Here is a 21,400-nt window from a genome sequence, read left to right on the forward strand (position 1 = left end):
CAGATGAGTTGTTATCAGAATCAACATGTTGCATGGGTGTAGATTTTTGATGAGCTTGTACCATTGTATATGTAGTCTTGCCATTGCATCAGATTATTGTTTGCATAAATTGGTTTTTCTCCCACAGAAAAGTATATTTCAGATATGGCCTTCACTGAAAGATGATAAGCCACTGTGTCAGCTTGGAACGGATTACCAAGCTATTTTTACTTCACTGTCTGACTAAATCCCTCCAGATACAGAAATGGTCACCTCATTCAGAAGACACATATCTCAGACATTTCTGTTAGAATGATTGAATACTTCTTAAGTTTGTGATAACATGAAGAGAATTTCAGTTACTTGACAATATTATTGTTTAGTGACACCAGAATGAGAGTATTCAAGATAAATAGATTTGGGGCACTAATAAAGCTACAAGTACCTACAACAATTCATTGTCAAAATTGGACCTCGTGGGGATCATGACATTCCAGTCAAACAGAGATTAAGAGTGAATCAGATAAATCTAGAGGGACATCTTGAGGGCCCATTTCAACTAGAAATAGAATATTGGAGCATTTTGAAGGCTCACAGCAATATGAATATTTGGGCATTCTTGGAGGCTCATCTCAACAAGAAGTAATGTTAAGCACACTTTTAACATCTGTATCAGCAAATATTGGGGCATTTTAAAGCTCACTTCAGACAGATCCATGTGGGACATTTTGAAGACTCAGATTAACAAGAAGCAAATATTGGGGCATGCTGAAAACCTTTTTTCAAACAGAATCAAAAATGTTGAAATATTCTGAATATTTATCAGCAAAATGCTGGGGCATGCTGAAAACCCATTTCAATCAGAATCAGAACTGTTGATGCATTTTTGAATGATCGTATCAGCAATTGTTGGGGCATGCTGAAGGCCCACATCATCATCTGTCAAGATCATTGACTTGAAAAAATATTTCCTATGAGACAGAAAGATATGAAGAATGAAAATGGTGCAACAGTGACAGTCGAACTGACTATACATAATTGCTTCGTTCATCAGGCAGTTACATTATGATCATGTTGTTGAACAAATGTTACTCAGCAAGTATGTTTTCAAAAACCTAATATTCTTAACCGTATGACAGTGTGTTCTTTGATAAACTACATTACGGTTGCATAAATAAAGATGATCCTCAGGCAGACTACTCGATCCAGGGATCAGTTCCTTGAGACCTCGAAATCTGAATTTGGCCTTTTTGTGTCGGTAATAATTGAAAACATTTCTTTGAGATTCCTGTCAGTTAGTTTCAACCATACTGTTAGGGTTACGAAGCTGTTTTTCACATCAGTTTTGTTTAATTGATGACGTTAAAGAGAGAAGCTCAAGTATATTGCTCTTTCCCGATTGTTACTGGGGTTATCATTGCCAGCTAGACTAAACCGAGTTTTCATCTATTTGGTTTATCATGTGCGTTTCATCCCCATCATCAAGAATTCTACGGATATCGTTCTGTACATGGATCCTATAGCTGAAGTGTTTCTATTTTCTACCATGCTCATGACGGAAGAAAACGTGATCTGTATCACACTTTGCCTTTGCCCTAGATGATATCAAAATCAGTTGGTGTCTCTTATTTAATTCAGCACTAGCATATCTTGTGGATTTGACTAATTTTTTTGTCATACCAACATCACACTTGAATCCCCACTGAGTTTTGTTCTCAAGTGGTCTTGTGACGTTATTCAAAAGCTTTGAACATTAGGCAAAGAGCGTAAATGATTGAGAAATCTTGGCAGAAGCCACAGTAAAGGATGAATGTGTTGTCAAATGTTTTACGAACATCTGAGCAGAAGCTACAGTAAAAGATGAATGTGTTGTCAAATGTTTTACGAACATCTGAGCAGAAGCTACAGTAAAAGATGAATGTGTTGTCAAATGTTTTACGAACATCTGAACAGAAACCACAGGAAAGGATGAATGTGTGGTCAAATATTTTATGAACATCTGAGCAGAAGTCACAGGAAAAGATGAATGTATTGTCAAATGTTTTACGAACCAGTGATTATGGTGTTGAACCAATGTTGCAATCATATGGTTTCCATTTATTGATCCAAGATGAAATCTGTCTTCTTCAACCCCAAGATATAATGAAGATTTCTTTCCACAGAAGGGAAGCAGAAATTTTAACAATAAGAAACTAGTGGAGCCAACTATGGTTGAACTACAAGTTGTTGTTAAGCATCTCGACATTATATGGTCCAAGTTGCCTTATTCGAGATCTGATTATATGTGGAGACATGAAATGAATTGGAATAAATCTTCCTTATGATGTGTTTCAAGAGTTAAATAAGAACATACTCTACTCTCCTAATTAATCCCTGCTGAGTCAGACATATCTACATCTACACTCTTCAAAGATGATAGATTCTCTTTTCAAAGATGAAAGCTTTATCGGATTTCTGCACAACTCCAAGCAAAGAAAGTTGGTTTTATCCAAGACAAAATGGGGCATCAAGGTCATAGTTCTGACTACGACAAGAGTTCCACAAGTGAAATATTTCTTCTAAGACTTTCATGAAGCAAAGAAGACAGCAAAGATATAAGTCGATCAGATGATTCTGCAGAAATACAAGCTTGATAGCATAAGTTGTTACATTGATAACCCTGGCAATAAATGATGAACTAGAGGAATACCAAATTCACCACTTTGAAGTCAAATGAAGATTGCATCAACATTCATGCATTCATAAGAATATCATTTACACAATAGACAATGCATTACATTGATACATCTGAGTACATTCAAACATGAAGTTTTACAGATCTTCGGAAGAACGAAAAAGGTAAAAAAATACCTTATAAGAAGAAGGTATTCAAAACCAAAAATACAGGAATCACACAAACATCTGAAGAAGAGATGGACGCAATCCACAAGAATGAGTATTATCTTGAGAATGGGACATGTTACCCAATCAACATGTTATTTCAAAAACATAATGAGAAAACGATTTCCATAGTTTCTCATTCAATCTTTTCTGAAAATGAAATTGTTGAATAGTAAGAAAACAATTTCCATATTTTCTTACTTAGTAAACTATTTCCCACATCTGTAAGTCCTTCAGTGCATGATGTTTCCAAAAGCCTTCGGGAGCTTTTTGATGTTTTCAAAGCCTTCGGGTCATCTGTAAGTCCTTCAGTGCATGATGTTTCCAAAAAGCCTTCGGGAGCTTTTTGATGTTTTCAAAGCCTTCGGGTCATCTGTAAATCCTTCAGTGCATGATGTTTCCAAAAAGCCTTCGGAGCTTTTTGATGTTTTCAAAGCCTTCGGGTCATCTGTAAGTCCTTCAGTGCATGATGTTTCCAAAAAGCCTTCGGGAGCTTTTGATGTTTTCAAAGCCTTCGGGTCATCTGTAAGCCCTTCAGTGCATGATGTTTCCAAAAAGCCTTCGGGAGCTTTTTGATGTTTTCAAAGCCTTCGGGTCATCTGTAAGTCCTTCAGTGCATGATGTTTCCAAAAAGCCTTCGGGAGCTTTTGATGTTTTCAAAGCCTTCGGGTCATCTGTAAGTCCTTCAGTGCATGATGTTTCCAAAAAGCCTTCGGGAGCTTTTTGATGTTTTCAAAGCCTTCGGGTCATCTGTAAGTCCTTCAGTGCATGATGTTTCCAAAAAGCCTTCGGGAGCTTTTTGATGTTTTCAAAGCCTTCGGGTCATCTGTAAGTCCTTCAGTGCATGATGTTTCCAAAAAGCCTTCGGGAGCTTTTTGATGTTTTCAAATCCTTCGGGTCATCTGTAAGTCCTTCAGTGCATGATGTTTCCAAAAAGCCTTCGGGAGCTTTTTGATGTTTTCAAAGCCTTCGGGTCATCTGTAAGCCCTTCAGTGCATGATGTTTCCAAAAAGCCTTCGGGAGCTTTTTGATGTTTTCAAATCCTTCGGGTCATCTGTAAGTCCTTCAGTGCATGATGTTTCCAAAAAGCCTTCGGGAGCTTTTTGATGTTTTCAAATCCTTCGGGTCATCTGTAAGTCCTTCAGTGCATGATGTTTTAAAACATTTCCATCCTGCTCAAAAGAAGCCAAATGAAAAAATTATTGTCTTTTTCGTCTTTGCTCTATTCTTGTTAACACAAGGATGAGCAAAGAGGGGCAGCTGTAGACATCATTTTTTTCATTTAAATTTATTATTATTATTATTAAAATTATTATTATTATTATTAGTATTATTATTATTATTATTATTATTATTAGTATTATTATTATATATTATTATTATTATTATTATTTATTATTATTAATATTATATATTATTATTATTTAAATATTACAAAGCCCAAATCACAGCCCAATTACATTCAAATCCCAAACCCAAATGGAAACCCTGAATTAATTTAGGGTTTCAGCTAGGGTTTTCAAACCCTAGCCCCCAGCCGCCATCCACATCATCAGCGTTGGATCTGGCAAGATCCAACGGCCCAAAAGGGTTCCAGATGGAAAACCCTAGGGTTTCTAACCCTAGCAGCCAGCCGTTTCCAGATGCGGCACCACCCCTGAAGCCACCCCGACGACCGACTCTCTGATGCCAGATGGTCCAACCAGTTGCTGCCGACGCTGCTGCTTCCACGACGCCGACCTCGTCGAGCTTTCCAGAGGCCAGCTGCCTCACCAAATCAGTGCTCTATGGTGAGTCACCGCCATAGCTTGGTGACTCACCAAAGATGCTAGATCGGACCGGTCCGAGGAGTACACTGTGGTGGCTATAAAAGCCACCACTGAACCTGCAAAAAAAAGAGGAGGAGAGCAAGGACAGAGAGTAACGGAGTACAACAGAGAAACAGACGAAGAGATAAAAAAAAAGAGAGAGATACGAGCAACAACCAACAACCAGACCAAAACAGAAACGAAGAGAAGAAAAGAAACTTACCCTTGAAGCTTCGCTCATTACCGGAAATCTCGAGCATCACCGGAGTCTCATTTTTCGAAGGTAAAAAATTAGATCTACAGGAATCTAAGGGTTTTTAGGGAAAACAAAGACCGGAATCGGTCTTAGAGCGTTTAAATCTATATTTTAGGTAAATTTGGGAATTTCCGGCCACCGGAGGCGGTGGCCGGCGGGGGGACTTGCGGCGGAGCATGGTTGCCGGCCGGTGGTCAGCCCTCTCTCTCCGGGGAAGAATTTAGAGAAAACAGAGAGAATTTTCTCTCTCAGAGAAAGAAAGAAAAGAAAGAAATGAGGAAGATGGCATATATGGCCGGCCATTCGGGGTATTTAAACCCCTCTCCGAACGACGTCGTTTTGGGGGAGGGGTGTGCGTGTAATTTCCATCATGGGTAAACCCTTTCCGCAGTCACTCCGAGTTTGTAACATTACAAATTAGTCACTAAAATCAAGTTTTAATTCTTTTAATTATGTCATTCAATTTTATTTTATTACATTTTAATCATTATCAGTTTATATATATATTTAGGGTAAATAACTGATTTAGTACCTTATAATTTTATTAATATTTATTTTAATCCGATTAATTAAATAAGGCTAAATTACATTTTTAGCACTTAAAGTTTTTATTTATTCGAGATAGAGCCTTTAAACTTTGATAAATTTTATTTTAATCACTGATTAATTAATTAAGGATTAATTACACTATTAGTAATTTTATTTTATGATGATTCAAGTTATGTTCATAATTTTACATTTATTATTTTATTTATTTTTAGTCATTGTTTAGTTATATTTTAACTTAATTTTTATTATATTTTAAATCATTACTTTAATTATTGTTTTACTATATTATAAATATATATATTATTTATTTAATAATGTTTATTTATTTTCCATATTAAAGAAAAGGGCAGTCTTAATACAACTGGATGTCCTATTTTGGTATTTTAAAACTAATTATCATAAAAATTATAATTTAGTTTTATTACGTTTTTATTTATTAATATAGAAGGAAAGAGCTGTCTTAAAGGTACCTAGAAGCCCTTTTCTGATATTTCTAAATAAATAAATATCTTATTTATATATTAATATATTTTCTTAAAATTATAAATTTGAAATAAAAAGATTATGAATTAAATATATTCGAAATTTTTTCTTCTAATAATAGAGACAATTTATAGTTAATAAAGTACCAATTTTGGGCGTTGTAGGGGTGCTAATCCTTCCCTAAACGTAACCGACCACGAATCCCTTTTTATTATTAAAAAGAACGAATTTTTGGTTATAAACGTAGATCAGTTCATTTTTTAATTGATGTTTTCTTAAAACTCTTTTAAAAAATAATTTTTAGGTATTCGACCTACCTGACCCAAAAGGCCGATGGCGACTCCCAAATTATTTTCAAAATTATTTATTCACATCAATTTACCCGCCAAATAAATATTTTGTGCCCGGACGAAAACCGGTTACGACAGTAGTAGTACACACATTTATTATATATATATATGTGTGTGTTTTCTCCTGATCCTGTATATATGCATAAGGCAGTGATTCTATGATTAGGAAGTCTTGTTATACAAATTAAATTCTTTATGCTCGTGTGTGAGTTGCATTTTTCTTGTGCAGTGACTAAAAATGTTATTTGTTGGCTATAGGAATCGGCATTCAGCCGGAAAAGGAGTTTCCGGAACAAACTTAAGAAGAGAGGTTCAAACAACGCCAGAGACACACCAACTGCTGAATTGATGGTGTAAGAAACATGGTACATAAAGGACAATGGTTATTTGTTCTGTTAAATACTTGGTTTGTTCTTATCGGAAGGAGATAGGATTATTGATTCTGTGTCTCATCCCGTTTCAGGATGTTAGGAATCAGTTCCGTAATTCCGGCTATTGAAGATGTTCTAATGGAACGAATGAGTATATCATCTTCTAAGAATTCGTTTTTCGTTTTGGTATTGCATTCTTATCTACCATGGCTTACAGTTGAATGTATTGAAGCCTTCAACTGTTGCCTTGGAATGTAAATTGCACTGTGACAAGTTATAGGAACCCACATCCAACTCTTTACCGATGCTCTACTTTTCAATTTGATCAGGTTAAGGTCCAATTATATCAGGAGATGTAGAAGCTCAGTTAAGTTAAACGGGCAGCCCAGCGACCATATCTAGACCTGTCAAGGAAGAGGACAAACTTATTATACCAGATGGATTTAATCATTGCTAGTACAAATGTAGATGTATAAAACTATTGTACTTAGGACCGTGAAAGCCATCGAATGAAATTCCTTTCGACAATCTTCCTTTCTTCTCTAATTTCTTTTCTTTTTCTTCAATCTTATTCTAAATCTTTAGATCAGTTCATGACATTTTTCCCCTTAGAAAGTTTATAACTTTATATGATGTGTAAGCATTGCTCTAACTATTAAATTTAGAGATAAAACTGTCGTAATCATTTTTTTTTGGAAAAAACAATTATCAAGTTTTTTAAAAAAATAATTATGACTTTTATTTGAAAAATTAGATATTTTGGATTAATTTGGATAGAGTCGTCATCGACCTTTGGGTTAGGTAGGTCGAATACCTAAAAATGTATTTTAAAAACAATTTTAAGGAAAAATCATTTTTAAAGACAAAAGTTGATATGTGTTTACCAAATATTCGATTTAAAAAGGTTCGGAAGTTGATTACACGTGGGGAAGGATTAGCACCCCTACAACACCCAAAATTGGTACTGTATCGTTTACACTTGGTCGTAATGGTGGAAATTAGGAATCGAATATAAATTTTATTAATTTGCTTCGAATTGATTATTTAAAAGAAAATCCTTTTACAAGGAAAAAAAAATCTTAAAATTTGCAATCCTCCATCAAGAAAGTTATCTCAATTATTTATCATTTTTAAAGGATATTCTGTCCTCATTGATTTTTTAAGAAAATGAATCGAATATAAATTGACTATCGACCTTTGCATAAATTAAATTGCTATGTAAAAACACATCAAATCGTAAAAGATTTAATTAGTAAAATAAATTAAATTTATTTCAAGTCTCATTTCGTTCGAACGTCGTATTAGATTGTACCACTTTGATCAAGTGATAATTTCCACGCCTGTTCTACAAATACGTTCTTGAAATTATCCGAAACAAATTGATAGATAAAGTAAACAATGAAAGAAAATACAATTTAAAATTTAAAAATAAATATTTACAACACATGAAACTAATAATGTATCCAAAATAATACCAAGAGTGAGAATATACAAAATACATATACATGAAAGATTAGAACAAATTAAAACATTACAAATCAAAATACAAATAATAAAAACAAGAAATAATCATATTCGATTTAAAGGACCAAAATAGTAAAATAGAAACTTAAAGAACTAAAATAGTAAAAACAAAAAAATTAAAGTACTAAAATAGCAAAAACATAAATTTAAAGGACTAAAATAAAAAAAATAAAAACTTAAAAGACTAAAATAACAAAAGTAAACAGTTAAAGGACTGAACAGTAAATACAAAAAACCGAAGTCAAAATAAAAAATATTAAATAATACATGTACTGGAAATAAAATAAACTCATAACTAAAAATAAGGATTAAAATAAAAATAAACAGAAACATAAAGAGCCTAACAAAAATTAAACCAAATATTAACAGTGACTAAAATAAGATATTTACAAATGTCATAGTCAGATTCGAATATCAAAGAAAAATACACAAAACATTAAATCAGTGAGTAAAATGAAACATTGATAAATATTGTGATCGAAGTCTAATATTAACAATAATAACAAAATAAATAAAAACATGACAAAAAAATATATAATGAAACATCAGTGCTCTAAATAGAATAAAGTAAAATTTCATTACATGACTAAAATAAAGGAATTACAACAGTGAAGGAACTAGGGTGCTATTTATCCTTAATGTGAAAACACGGAGAAGTCCTCTGGGGAAACGATATCGTTTCGATTTCGTAATATAAGCCTAAAAACCGGGCTTATTTTCTTCCCATTTCTCATTTGGTTCGTTTTTTAAGCAGATAAGAGAGAGAGAAACTGAGAATTCTCTCAACTCTCTCTTCAATTGAGGGAGGAGCCGCTGTCCGCCGATAGCAACTCACGGTAGCCGAAAAGAGCCAAATACCCTAAAACCCTTCCTCCCGTTCCCCTCAACCCAAAAAGCAACCTCAATCAACCTAAAAAATCCCCTAAAGCCTTAGATCTAGGTTTGATACCTTCGAATGTTTTGGAGACCAATGACCCGAGGTAAACTCTCATTCTCTTTGGTATTTTCCTTTTTTTTTTCAAGTGGTTCTCTGGTTTTTATTTTTTTTGTTTGAATGTTTTTTCGTTTGAATATGTTGGGTTCCCCTTTGGTTTTCTTTCTCTCAAGTTTCTTAACCCTGAATCCTCTCTCTGATTCTCTCTCTCTTTTCTGGTTACTTTCCTATTTTTCTTCTCTTAAAACCCCGAATATATTTCCCCTCTAATATCTCCTCCTCCTTCTTTTATGTGATAGTTTGATGGATTTTGACTTCTGTTGCTACTGAGGAAGAAATAGGGTACGAATACCCTATTTCGACTAGATTGACAACCCCCGATTACCTCGGGATTTCTGGTTGTTGTTTTGATTATTATTTTTTTCCTGATTTCCATACCATTTCTACTGCTGATGGATTTGTGCAGATCGACTCCGATGGCAGCTCGGGAGGCGCTCGGTGGAGGCTCACACGCGCAGGGAGAGGGGCGGTGAAGCTCACGTGCCGGGGAGCTGAAGAGTTGGCAGCGACTGAGCTGATGAGATACCCTAGGGTTAGGGTTTGGTGTTGTGCCAGTTCGGATCGGGTCTGAATCTGCTCCTGGGCTTGAACCGAATTGCTTGTAATTATATGGATTTGCTGGGTTTAGGGTGATAGTTGAGTGATGTTTTGGGCCTCGGTTGAGGGCCTGTGTTGCATGTAATTTGGACTTGGGTTTTTGGCTGCAAATTAAGCCTGCAAAATGTAAATAAATATTATAAATAAAAAATAATTAATAATAATAATAATATTTTTGTAGACTTAGATAAAAACGGGTGTCTACAAAAATAACTTTTAGTTTTTGAGCTTGATAATTTTCTCAATTTACTCTTTGAAATTTATTATTGTCCATATTAATCCTTACATTTGATAAAATTTCCTACTTAAATACTTAAGTTATTTTGATCCATAATATTAAAGTATCAAATAATCTAAAAGTAAATAAAAAATTTCAAATTAAAGAATTAAAAAAATGGTATAGTATATAAATATTCTTCGAACTTTTAAGACACTTATATTTTAATCACTCAACTTTTAAAATTTATAATATAATCATCAAACTTTTAATTTATTTTCAGTAAAGTCTTGCGGTTACGTATGTTACTTTTTTTGCTGATATGGCATTTAACCTCCCGTTGCCACCCTCCTCCTCTTCTACTTCTTCTTCATATTAACTTTAAAGCCAAAACTCAAGGAGCCGAAGCCGTTGACGCCTTTGCATTGAAACACGCGTCAAAATCAGTGACAGCAAGATATACCCCGAAGATCTCTGCAAAAAACCCGAGGCTTTTCTTCTTCATCTGTTCACTTTGGAATGTTCTTTTTCGTTTTGCTGTTGAGGAAGATTGTTTCCGATATGACGTAGGAGAATGAAAAGAACGGCAAAGAGTTGGATTTGGCTGTTAGAATTGTGCACATGGCTTGTTCTTTATGTCAAAAAGTGCAACAAAGCTTCTAGACAGGTTTTGGCTAAAGATGATGATTCTGCTGTTACTATTGCAGGTACTTTTTATTCATCACATCAAATTATATTTATTTTTGGGAATTTGGTTTCTTCAGTTGGGTGTGTTTATTTTACTTTTTTTTCCTTTGGTGGGTTTGATTTGAATGAGGCTCTTGACAATGGGTTGGTCTTGTTTTTCTTTTTTAATTGGGGATTGGGGGTGTATGAATTTGTAATGCGGTATTTGATTGGTGTACATTTAGGATATTGGGTTGTTTGTTAGTTAGTATAAGAATGAAAAAATAAGGGAAAATTTGGAATTTTATTGTAGTTTGAATGATTGTAGATTTTCATCAAGTTGTTTTGAGTATTGCCATTTTGCTGCTTTCTCTCTGAAAGTTTTGTCTAAGGAAGTACATTGTGGAAAAAGAAAATGTTGAGAACTTTGTTGCTTACTGCTGAATGATTTTGAAGTGCTAACTTAGGAAAGGGGGTAAAGTTTGTACTTGGTTGTTCAGTTTTATTTTCTGAACTGATCAGTTTGGTTCGAAACCAGGCCTTTGTTTTCAGTTTGTCTGATTCACCGACATTAGTGAATGATGGAAAGAAACTCCATAAACCCCTTTATTAATTGTGAAAGTATATAGCTAGTAGACAGAAATGCAGGCGTCATTACTTGCATATGATTGTAATTGATTGCTTAGACATTCTCTAATACCGTTCGAGGTTTGATCGATTGACTAGTTAAAGATAATAGTGAGGTTCTTAACAAATTATTTGGCTTTCCAGTTCATGTTTCCATTTCCCTTTTTCTTTCACGAATCAAGCTTTCTCCTCTACATGTGGGGAGGCAAAAGTTGTGTAGAGAGGATCTTGTGTTTAACCGTAAAAAAATGCAGTGTGGTTTGCAGTAAATGGCTTTCATGGTCATCATATTTGTGAGGCATGTTCTTGTTTTTTAGTTGTTCGTTCAAATAGTGGAGCATTTTTTCTCTGAGTTGATGCTACAAGCTTTAGCATGGTCTGAAAGAACATTGTTTCTTTTTGTTTTACTCAATGACTGCTTTTTGTCTACTTGTGTTCTTTATTTGCAAGGTGTTTATGCAAGTTTGATCTGTATGCTAGTTCTTTTGATCATCTTTAACAGACTGGAGTGTCCAAGCAACTCCCCTAAAAGAGGAAACCAAGCTTCTTCGCTTTCATGGGTTGTATCAGTAAGGAAGAAGAGTTAACATGAAGAAGATGGGATTAACGGGAAGTTAACTGCCAAGTCAGCAAAAAACTAGCGGAGGTAACGTTTATCGAAACGAACTAAAAATTCGATGACTTATTGCAAGTTTCAAAAGTTGCTGACCAAAATGCAAGCGTCCTAAAAATTAAGAGACTATTTATATACTTTACACTTGAAAAATACGAACTAAAAGGTTGCTCGTACAACAGCAAGTAAACGACAGTACAATTCGAACTTCTTACCATTACTAACGTGTTGTCCCGTCTTCAAATTTTATAATATTTTCATTTAAATATTAAAGTCAAACCAAGAAGTAATCAACTTAGTTACATATCTATTTAAATCGAACCCATATTATCTTGAGGCCTTGCAATTGAAAATATGGCTTCTGCAGTTACATCAGCCTTCTTTGCTGCATGTTTGGGCTTGCTGATCATGCTTGTTGCCGCCCATGAGGGGCACGAGCACACACCTGACATGGCCATGTCGCCTGGCACGTACACGTTGCCGAAACCAGCTGCGAGTATCGACAATTTCGTGGTTCCGACCACCATGTTGGGAGGGATCCCTTGCTTTGGTGGTTGCAATTTTTGTTGCGGGGGAGAGAGCCTGATCTTCCTGCAACAGAATAATCTGATTGCCAGTCTCTCTCCTTTGCCGGTGTTGTTTTGTCTGAATAATGTGTTTAGTATTTTGCTCCTCATTTTTGTTTCTTTTTCTATTCTTCCATTCATGTGTCGTCCATATGATTAATTTATGAAAATTTTTCATGTATCAATGTTCCCTTTTAAACACACTTTTATTTACATAAAATGAAACAATTGATAATATAACGATAAAGAACATCACTTCGATCGTTGGCATAACAAAAAGCAGAAAGTTCCGGCAGTTGTTATGATGTTACCATCAAAGATAGACCGAAGATGAGCGGATAAAGGCAGTCACCTCTCTTGAAAAATTTTAAATGATCACTTATTTTAGATATCTTTTAAAAAATAAAATTATTATCAATAATTCTGCGTCTGTCCCTCGTTACTTCGACTGGAAAATCATGGCTACTGAAATCCCACCTGCAACGTGCAATGGTAGCGATATTATAACAGTAAATAAATGATTCGAGGACCATATCAAATGACTTGGTTAGGCAGATCGTCATACTCGATAATCCAAGGATCAGTTTCCTTAGAACTACATTTTATAAATTTATTAATTCAATTCATTTACCTTTATGGTTTCTTCTCTAACACCCTGCCACAAGAACATTCTTCATACTAAACTACACATCGGTAAGTTCAATTCTCTTGGAACTAAAGAAAAATTAGCACCAGTTAGGGTTAGGGAAGCCAATAGTAAGGGCTGGGCGGGGAGTGTCTTCTACCTCCTCGGTCCGGACCCTGACCAGTGCATAGTGTTCATCAATAAGGAATCATACAAGATTGTCGAGAATACAGCAGAAAAATTACAAATACAACCCAAGAGGGGGGGGGAAGGAAAGAATTTTACAATAACAATGAGTTGTCATCCTTAACCATCTTTTCACATCAATGATCAACAAAATACGGTGCAGTGTGGTGCTTACCTGCACAAATGTTGAACCGATGCAATAAATTATAGTCTGATATGTAATTCGTACAGCGCCAAAGTTGCAGACTTGTTTATCCTGATATCACATTTGGCACGGTTTAATTGAATCATAGCTTTCCATCCGAAAAGAAGCAAGCATTTTGTAGAAAACAAAATTTCATACTCTATCTGTTCAGCATGGCTGCTTTCTCTTGTCAATTTTTAGGTGGATGTTATACCATTTCTTCTTCTTTGTTCTATCCCTTGTAGAATGTTTCCTTTCTCTCACTTCACCATCTTCTTTGGCCTCCTTGGAGGCACCCTTACTCCTGTTCCTACTCGAACTTCTCTTACTTGGAGGAACAGTTGTAGGAGGCATGAATCTCATTCCTTTGTTTGAGAAGCTCGTCAATCTGCAAAATCAAAATATAGGATTTGTTCGAAGAAATTTATCCATTGACCTTTAAATTTCAGTTTCTCATGGATCTTAGAATCATAATTCCCACAAGTTAGTCCCACCTCTTGCATTTCCTTTGTGTATCTGCTTGTCATCTCGGTAAATTGTGCCAGGACCTGTAGCACTCTACATGAATATCAAGAAGTACATAAGTTCAATACCAGCATATACACTGCATGTGAGGAAGTGGATACCTCTCTGTATTCAGTTTCAAACTTTGACAATTCCACCCGTTTGGACAAAATCTCAGCTTCCACGGCTCTAAGGTTCTCCTTCTCCTCTACGAAAGGGGCAGTACAAATAGCTTCTATAGTGTAGCTTACACTTTTGAAAAAGTTGTCACCTAGGGAAAAGGGTTTGCGAATATTAAAAGGTGGTGAGTTTCATCCGTGCATGTGAACCAACAAATAGAAGAGATTTGAGGGGCAGAGAAATGGAGGAGCGAACCATAAACAGCGAAAAAATGCGTGCCCGGTTTTAATTCAGTTACTTCACATGGTTGAAATCCATCCAGTTTTTTGAAAAAAGCTGTATCTGGATCCTTTGCAGCAGCAACCTGCAGTGTATCATTTCGAAACCGCATAAAGGATGACAAGATCAAACTTCAGCTTGAAGCACAAATGTCATATTTAGATATAGCCACTCACTGAGTTGACTGTTTGATCCAAGCAATAGACGGGGAAGCCAAGAAAATACATTCCAGCAGATGTAACCTTTCCTGTTTTTGCACTGTCCTCCTACACCAAAAAGAAACAAAAAGTATTTTCAACACAGTTAAGTAACATAAGCATGATTTTAAGTGAGGTCCGGCCCAAGAACTTTGAGTCTTAAAACAAATGCGACAATCTGTTACATACAGCGGCCAAAACCCAAGAAAAAAGTTTACCCAATTCTACTCATGCCTCAACAATGTTCTGAAAGGGAATAGGTGGCTAAAATGCTTAAAGTTCTATTAGTTATGAGCTTGCTTTGCTCCAATCTGCTCTCTGGAAATATGTCCTATTAATTATCAACTGTTGTTGTTTACTCAATATTGTCAAGGGAGAAGACTTAAATTGTTGTACAATAACCGATACATAGCAGTTTATGAAACTGAAAATCTACATGTTACACATAAACAGAATGGAATAGCTTTTACTTTGGAGATTATAAGACTTGTTGATGGTTCATCAGAAGTAACTTGCTAAGCACCCAAACAGTGCACGACTCAAAAACTTTAAAATGTGAAAGGGGAAAGAAAGATCCTCATTACCTGCAGTGCAAGGCTTAATCCACCATTCTCTTCTTTATCAAAATACAATAGCTGCATAAAACAAATCATTTAAACAATGATTAATTATTGACTCATAAAAAAGGATAAAGATATCATACTTCATTTTTCCGAGCCTCCTGGTAAACCAGACAACTAATCAGTAAAGTTTATATAGTATATTTTTAAAAAAAATATTTGAAAGAAGAAAAAGCCCTATATGATTGTCCATTGGATCTCAAGACTATCTCTTAGCAATTCATGCAACAACAGTTCAAAAGAAAAAATTATTTTAATACAAGGGTTTCAATAGAATTCAAGTGAAACAATACCAGATCTAATTCAAACTACACTGAAGCAATGCCACTTATAAATCAATATCAACAGTAAAACTACACAAAAGCGTTACCCTAGCCCACAAACTAAAACTATCTACACCTGCCTTAGTATCACAAACAAAGTTGCATCTATCTATTCCTAGGTACCTAAATAAAAGAGATGAAAAACCATCTCTAATACTCTCTGGCTTAGAGTAAGGGCTTCAATTCTTCACTTCTGGGGCATTTTTTCCCTCTTTCTTTTATGGTGGGGAGAACGGGGAACCTTTATTACATCATTTGGTGTAAAGCAAAGAAACGTAATCTCACGTTTAAATTCCTGCACTCTTGGTTTTTTAAAGGCACACTGAGGCACAAAAGGTCCCTGGAGCCTAGGCGCAAGGCACAGGCGCGCGCCTTTTGTATGCGAGGCGCACTGTTTGTACTATATGTAAATATAATGAACAATTTTTAATTTCAAAGTAAATTAATAAAATCTCTTATTATTTTATTTAAAAAATTATATAAATTCTGATTTAGTTAATATTTTATATATTTTCTTATTATAAATAATAAATTATAATGATTTGTTTTTAAAGTTAATATAAGTATGACTATGTTAATAAAAGTTTAAAAGAAAGTATTTTTTTTATAGGAATAGTAGGCCTCACTAAAAACCCCCTTCATGATTAATGGAACTTGAAAATAGTTCCTTAATCAGCGGAAGGAGGAAAAGAGTGTCTTAGGAATTCATTAACCTCAAAACATTACAAAGTAATACAAAGTCTAATCTCCCTCCAGAGATAAAAAGCCAAAAAGAAACAACCCTAAACAGAACATAATTCTCAACCAATACCAGCCTTAGCTAGAACATCCGCCTCTATATTGGTTGTCCTACTAACCCATCTAATAAGACCTTCATAAACACTAAGCTTTTGAATAATGTCCTTAACAACTTGAACATAAACGACAGGACAAGAACCAACATCCTTGACCCAACCAATTGCCACCTTACTATCACTCTCTATAATCAATCTCTCTTTAAATCTGTGGCGAATAGATTCATAATAATATAACCCCTTTAGAATAGCTTTCAATTCCATCAAAGTTGGAGGTCCCAGACAAGCCGGCTCTTTGAAGGAGCCAAGAATCGAACCAGAAATGTCTTTCAGAACACCACCTAAACCACTCCTCTTCCAATCACTAGAAGTAGCCGCATCCACATTAAGTTTAATAAAACCCTTTTTGGAGGAGGGGACCAAGGAAACTTAGTTGAAACCCGATTAGTATGAGACGAGCAAGAATCCACTAAGGACGGGTCGACAATAAGAGCATCTTTGGAAATAGAAATATGAGTTTCCCTAGCTAGAAACCATGAAGCAAGCCTACACCTTGCTAGAAAGAATATTTTTGCTCGATCAAGCTTCCCTCTTTCAAACACAATATAATTCCTAGTTTTCCATATTGTCCATAAGACAACTCCAGGAATAAATGACCACATAAGAGAGTTGGGAAAGTTTTGATAAGGTGTTGCACACACAAATTAACAAAGAATAAAAAACAATGGGAGACACTTATCCTAAGGTGAGGGGAGTAAGGGACAGGCGGTGGCACTATCCTATTTATATTTTAATTACATTTTTAATATTAGTTTATTATATTAGAATATAACAACAACAAAAAAAGAAAGCGAGGGGACAGGTGGTGGCACTATCCTATTTACTCTATCAATCTATTATTTTATAGATTAGCTTTATTTTATTATTATTAGAGCAAAAGAACTACCTGGTCGGTGCACTATCCTAGTTATAAAGGAAACTAAAACAATTTATTAAAATAGTAATATAAAAACGAAAGGCACAAAGGCGCTGCGCACAGCACCCAGAGGCGTGTGTCTCTTGTATCTCGCCTCGCCTCAACCCAGGCGGGCGCCATCTTCAGTGCCTGGCTGCGCCTTTTAAAACCAAGCCTGCACTCATAAAATTTCGTGAACTTAATTGCTAATATTACACACACATTCCAAAAGGCTCAAAATGGATACAGTTCAAATATTGTTCATCGGTGCAGAGAAAATGAAATCAATCTCAGTTTCTATCATTGTCAACGCCCTCCCTCCGCCAACCAAAAAAAAGGAAAAACTAGTTTGCATGTGCAGAAAATGCTGAATCCACCAGTTTCTAACTCATTGTATATCTACCTTGAACTTGCTTTTATCAGGTGATTGTATTCGGCAAACAAGCCCATCCCTAGCTTCCTCCTCTGTTATTTTGACAGAGTAGAAATGAGCACATTGTTTTTCAACCTGTTAAAGGTGCAGCAAGTTTCGGTGACTGCATTAAAAACAGTATAAAGAATTAGCAAATACTGTAATATAATCATCTCACCTTCCTAGAAACAGGTTGCCCCAGCAGAAGCGGCTCAATATTGACCACACCATTAAGTGCCTCCTCCAGAACAGTTGCAGATATAGTGGTCTTAATTGGCACGCCAAGTTGCTATTTACAGGAATTAGTTAAATGTATACCCAAAGAATAACACTCATAAAGACACAAAAAAGTGGGAAATATTAAATAATATAAAGGACAAGGAGTTACCTGAAAAGTGCAGCAAACATGGTGTTCACAGCCCCAAACTTGAAAGATCCAGCTCCAACTCTTGGTTATCTGCTTCAACAGCCTATTCAAATGAAAGAATATCACAATCAACAAAATTTATGATTCATTGACAAAATCTAGTTTAGTGGTGCATGATGGTGTTAAGGAGTGGAAGCATGGAACAGCCTACTTTTTGTGGCTTCCCTATACAACCTGAATGAGCGTAACAGTGAGACAGTTGCAGTATACTTGTGTTCGAGACATATTCAAACACAGGTATGGGGTTATAGTCCAAAAATATTAAGGAAAGAACTTTAGAAAAAATGATCATACCCATGTCAGACAAATACATGCAACATTCGGCCATGAGTTCAAGTAACATGGGCAGATAACCATCAGAGTAAAAGTATTTCAGAAATTAACGGCATGCATATCTTACCTCAAAACCATCTGTATCATACTGGCGCCTTTTATCTGGATCAGACAATATATTGTAAGAAAATGTGACCTCCTTGAACATATCAGCTGCAACAGGATCATTTGCATTCTTATCAGGATGGTACCTGAAATAGCACAAGATTAGCATCTCCAATACCCAACAAACCGGAATAAAGCAAGACTATAATAGGAACTTTATTTGTACAATAACAAAATATAAACATGTATATAATGAATGAGTCCAACTATATCAGAAATAGTCAAAGCCCCAAACTGCGTGTCCCAAATCAGATTTTTCGTTTCTAACATCTGTTCGCCTGAAAGAAACCATTGAGGCAAGTAATCAATTCTTTTGATTCATGCTGGAAATAAGCTCCTTCCAAGGCGTTCGGTTATCTTTTTCCTCAGACTACTATAGGCAATAATTTATCTGTTTTTTTACCACTCTTCAAGATAACTAAAACTAGTTATCACAACCATAGCTATTGTCTCGTCCTTGATTTCATTACAATATAGAACCCCAACGCTGAATCTATCGAAATGACAAATACCCACTTCAAAAATCTGAAGCCTGGTCAAGTCATCGACAGCTACTTGCTCTTTGATGATATAAAGACTCCTACACGCTACCAAAAGGAGGCAAAAACCACCAAAACAAATCCCAGTCACTCATAAAGCTCCAATTGTCGATCACAATTTGACTTCTAAATTCAAGTCCCCAATACTTATTCCACCAGTGTGCTCCATGTATGCGTGCGAGTTTATGCTGTAATTAACTAATAACTATCACTATGCTCAAATTAGTAACCCTGATCTATTCTATAATAACCACTAAAAACTTCAATAAAAAGAGCGAGAGTTTGAAACATTTCAATACTTTTCAACTTATAAAATGAAAAAAAATAAACATACTTGAGAGCCATTTTCCGGTACGCGCTTTTAATTTCCTGATCCGTAGAGTTCCTCGAGACTCCAAGTACTTCATAGGGGTCTCGTCGAAGCTGCATCGCCATTCCGTCGTTTTTCTCCGACTTGGACCGATGCTGCGGCATTTGACCAAAACACCACCAAACAAAAAATACGATAACGGAATTTTCTTTTCGCTTTAGTTTTGCCCCCTCAGGAACCCTAAAAATCCAAAAATTGAACTAAATTCCAAACCCAAATGAAAACTATTCTCCGTTTGATTTTCACCTCGTTTCAACCAAGTACAACATTTCCTGGGTCAAGAAAGGAAAATGGAAAAAGAAGAATAAAATGATTCAGAGGCATCTAGAAGAGAAGAGAGAAAGAGAAAACTCCATTGGACCTCCGAGCTGAAGCATTGTGGGGCAGAAAGAAAGATAAAACAAAGGGGCGAAAAATTGGAGGGGAACTTAGGTGAATGGTAATATTCTCTTCCTTTTCGCTTTGAAATTACGAGAAAATTTATTTCGAAATCATATCCCGGGTAAATTACAAAACACACCATTAATCTTAACATTTTCTTACGTGCACGAATAAAACTTGAGTTAATTTATATACTACAATTTTCAAAGTCGAATTTATTTATTTAAAATTTTAAGATTTTAATTCTTATCAACCCAATAAAAGTTTAATTGAGAGGATTATTTTTTAGAAAAATTGAAGTTATAACTATAATTGTATTATAAATGCAAATGGAACAATTGTTATAAAAAATTAAAAAAATGTAACCAAATTAATAATTAAAGTATTTAAATTTATATATACACATCATTTACGATTTATTCCTAAATTAGTTTTATTCTTTTAATTTAACACTTACATTTTTTTAACAAGTAAACCTTTGAAGCGGTGGTGCATACTAGAGAGGGTAATAAATAAAAGGGTAAAGTATAATAATGGTCATTGAACTTTTCTAAAGCTTTATTTAGGTCCCCAAACTTTTAAAACTTGTAATACAGTCCTCTAACATTTAGTCTTTTTGCAATATGGTCCCCGACCATTACACTGCCGTTAGTACGTTTGCAATATGGTCACTGAACTTTTCAGGTACTTGCATTTAGGTCCCCCAACTTTTAAAACTTACAACACAATCCTTAATTTTATTCTAAACCCCAAATTCCTTTTCGATCTCGAAATTTCTTTTTTGCTTATCTCTTCTCATTTCCAGTGTAACTTTTCAGCCGGGGATGGATGGGAAATTCTAATCTAACTTTGAATTATGTGGAGGTGTTGACTTGAATAAGGGTTCATTGAGAGAAGACCCAACCAAGGGACTATCGGGACCATCAACGATTCAAGATGTAATGTTAGATACAAGTCATCTCAAGTGAAGCATAGATGTTCGATGAAATGCTTGTGAGAAAAAAATGGGGTTAGAAATGCAGAGTTGACAAATATTACTAAGATGAACTAAATATTATTGTTGAAAGTCACCCACAAAGCTGGAATTATTTTGTATAATTGGTATATAATAATTTCTTCGTTTAATCCTTGTGGTTAAAGATTTTCTAACAGATGACCAAATATAATGAAATCCCAAACAGCGCATTCACCTCTCAGTCTCTTTCGCTCAGATGCACTCTCGTTTAGTTTTTTGTTCTTCAATTTGCCGCAATGTAAAATTGTAAACCCAAACAATGCTTTATCTTTCAGTTTATTATTTACAAAGAAAAAATGGAGGAAGAATTTCTAGAATGCAACACTGATTGTGTTTATTCTTAGCATATCCTCTCACTTGCAATAAGGTATTTATTTTCTCTTTTGGGCTATGCAAAAGTAAGTTTTTCCTCTTTCGCACTTTCCCATTTTCAACTCGCATTGTGTGTTTTTTTGTTGAAATTTTTATGTTTCTGGAACTGTATGTCAAGGATCTGGATATTCAATGTTAGTTTTGAACCAAACCATCTAATTTTCTTCCATTCTTCTTAA

At 35.1% G+C, this 21,400-nt stretch overlaps 2 pseudogenes; one reads left to right on the forward strand and one right to left on the reverse strand.

Annotated features, from left to right (window-relative positions):
- LOC120171268 overlaps window positions 1-18,945 on the forward strand; it is a 32,860-nt pseudogene extending 13,915 nt beyond the window's left edge.
- Window positions 241-19,879, reverse strand: LOC120171269 (annotated as a pseudogene).
- Window positions 19,880-21,400: the final 1,521 nt, after the last annotated feature.

The sequence above is a fragment of the Hibiscus syriacus genome, unplaced genomic scaffold, assembly GCF_006381635.1.
Source record: "Hibiscus syriacus cultivar Baekdansim isolate YM2019G1 unplaced genomic scaffold, ASM638163v2 tig00111832_pilon, whole genome shotgun sequence".
Lineage (NCBI taxonomy): Eukaryota > Viridiplantae > Streptophyta > Magnoliopsida > Malvales > Malvaceae > Hibiscus > Hibiscus syriacus.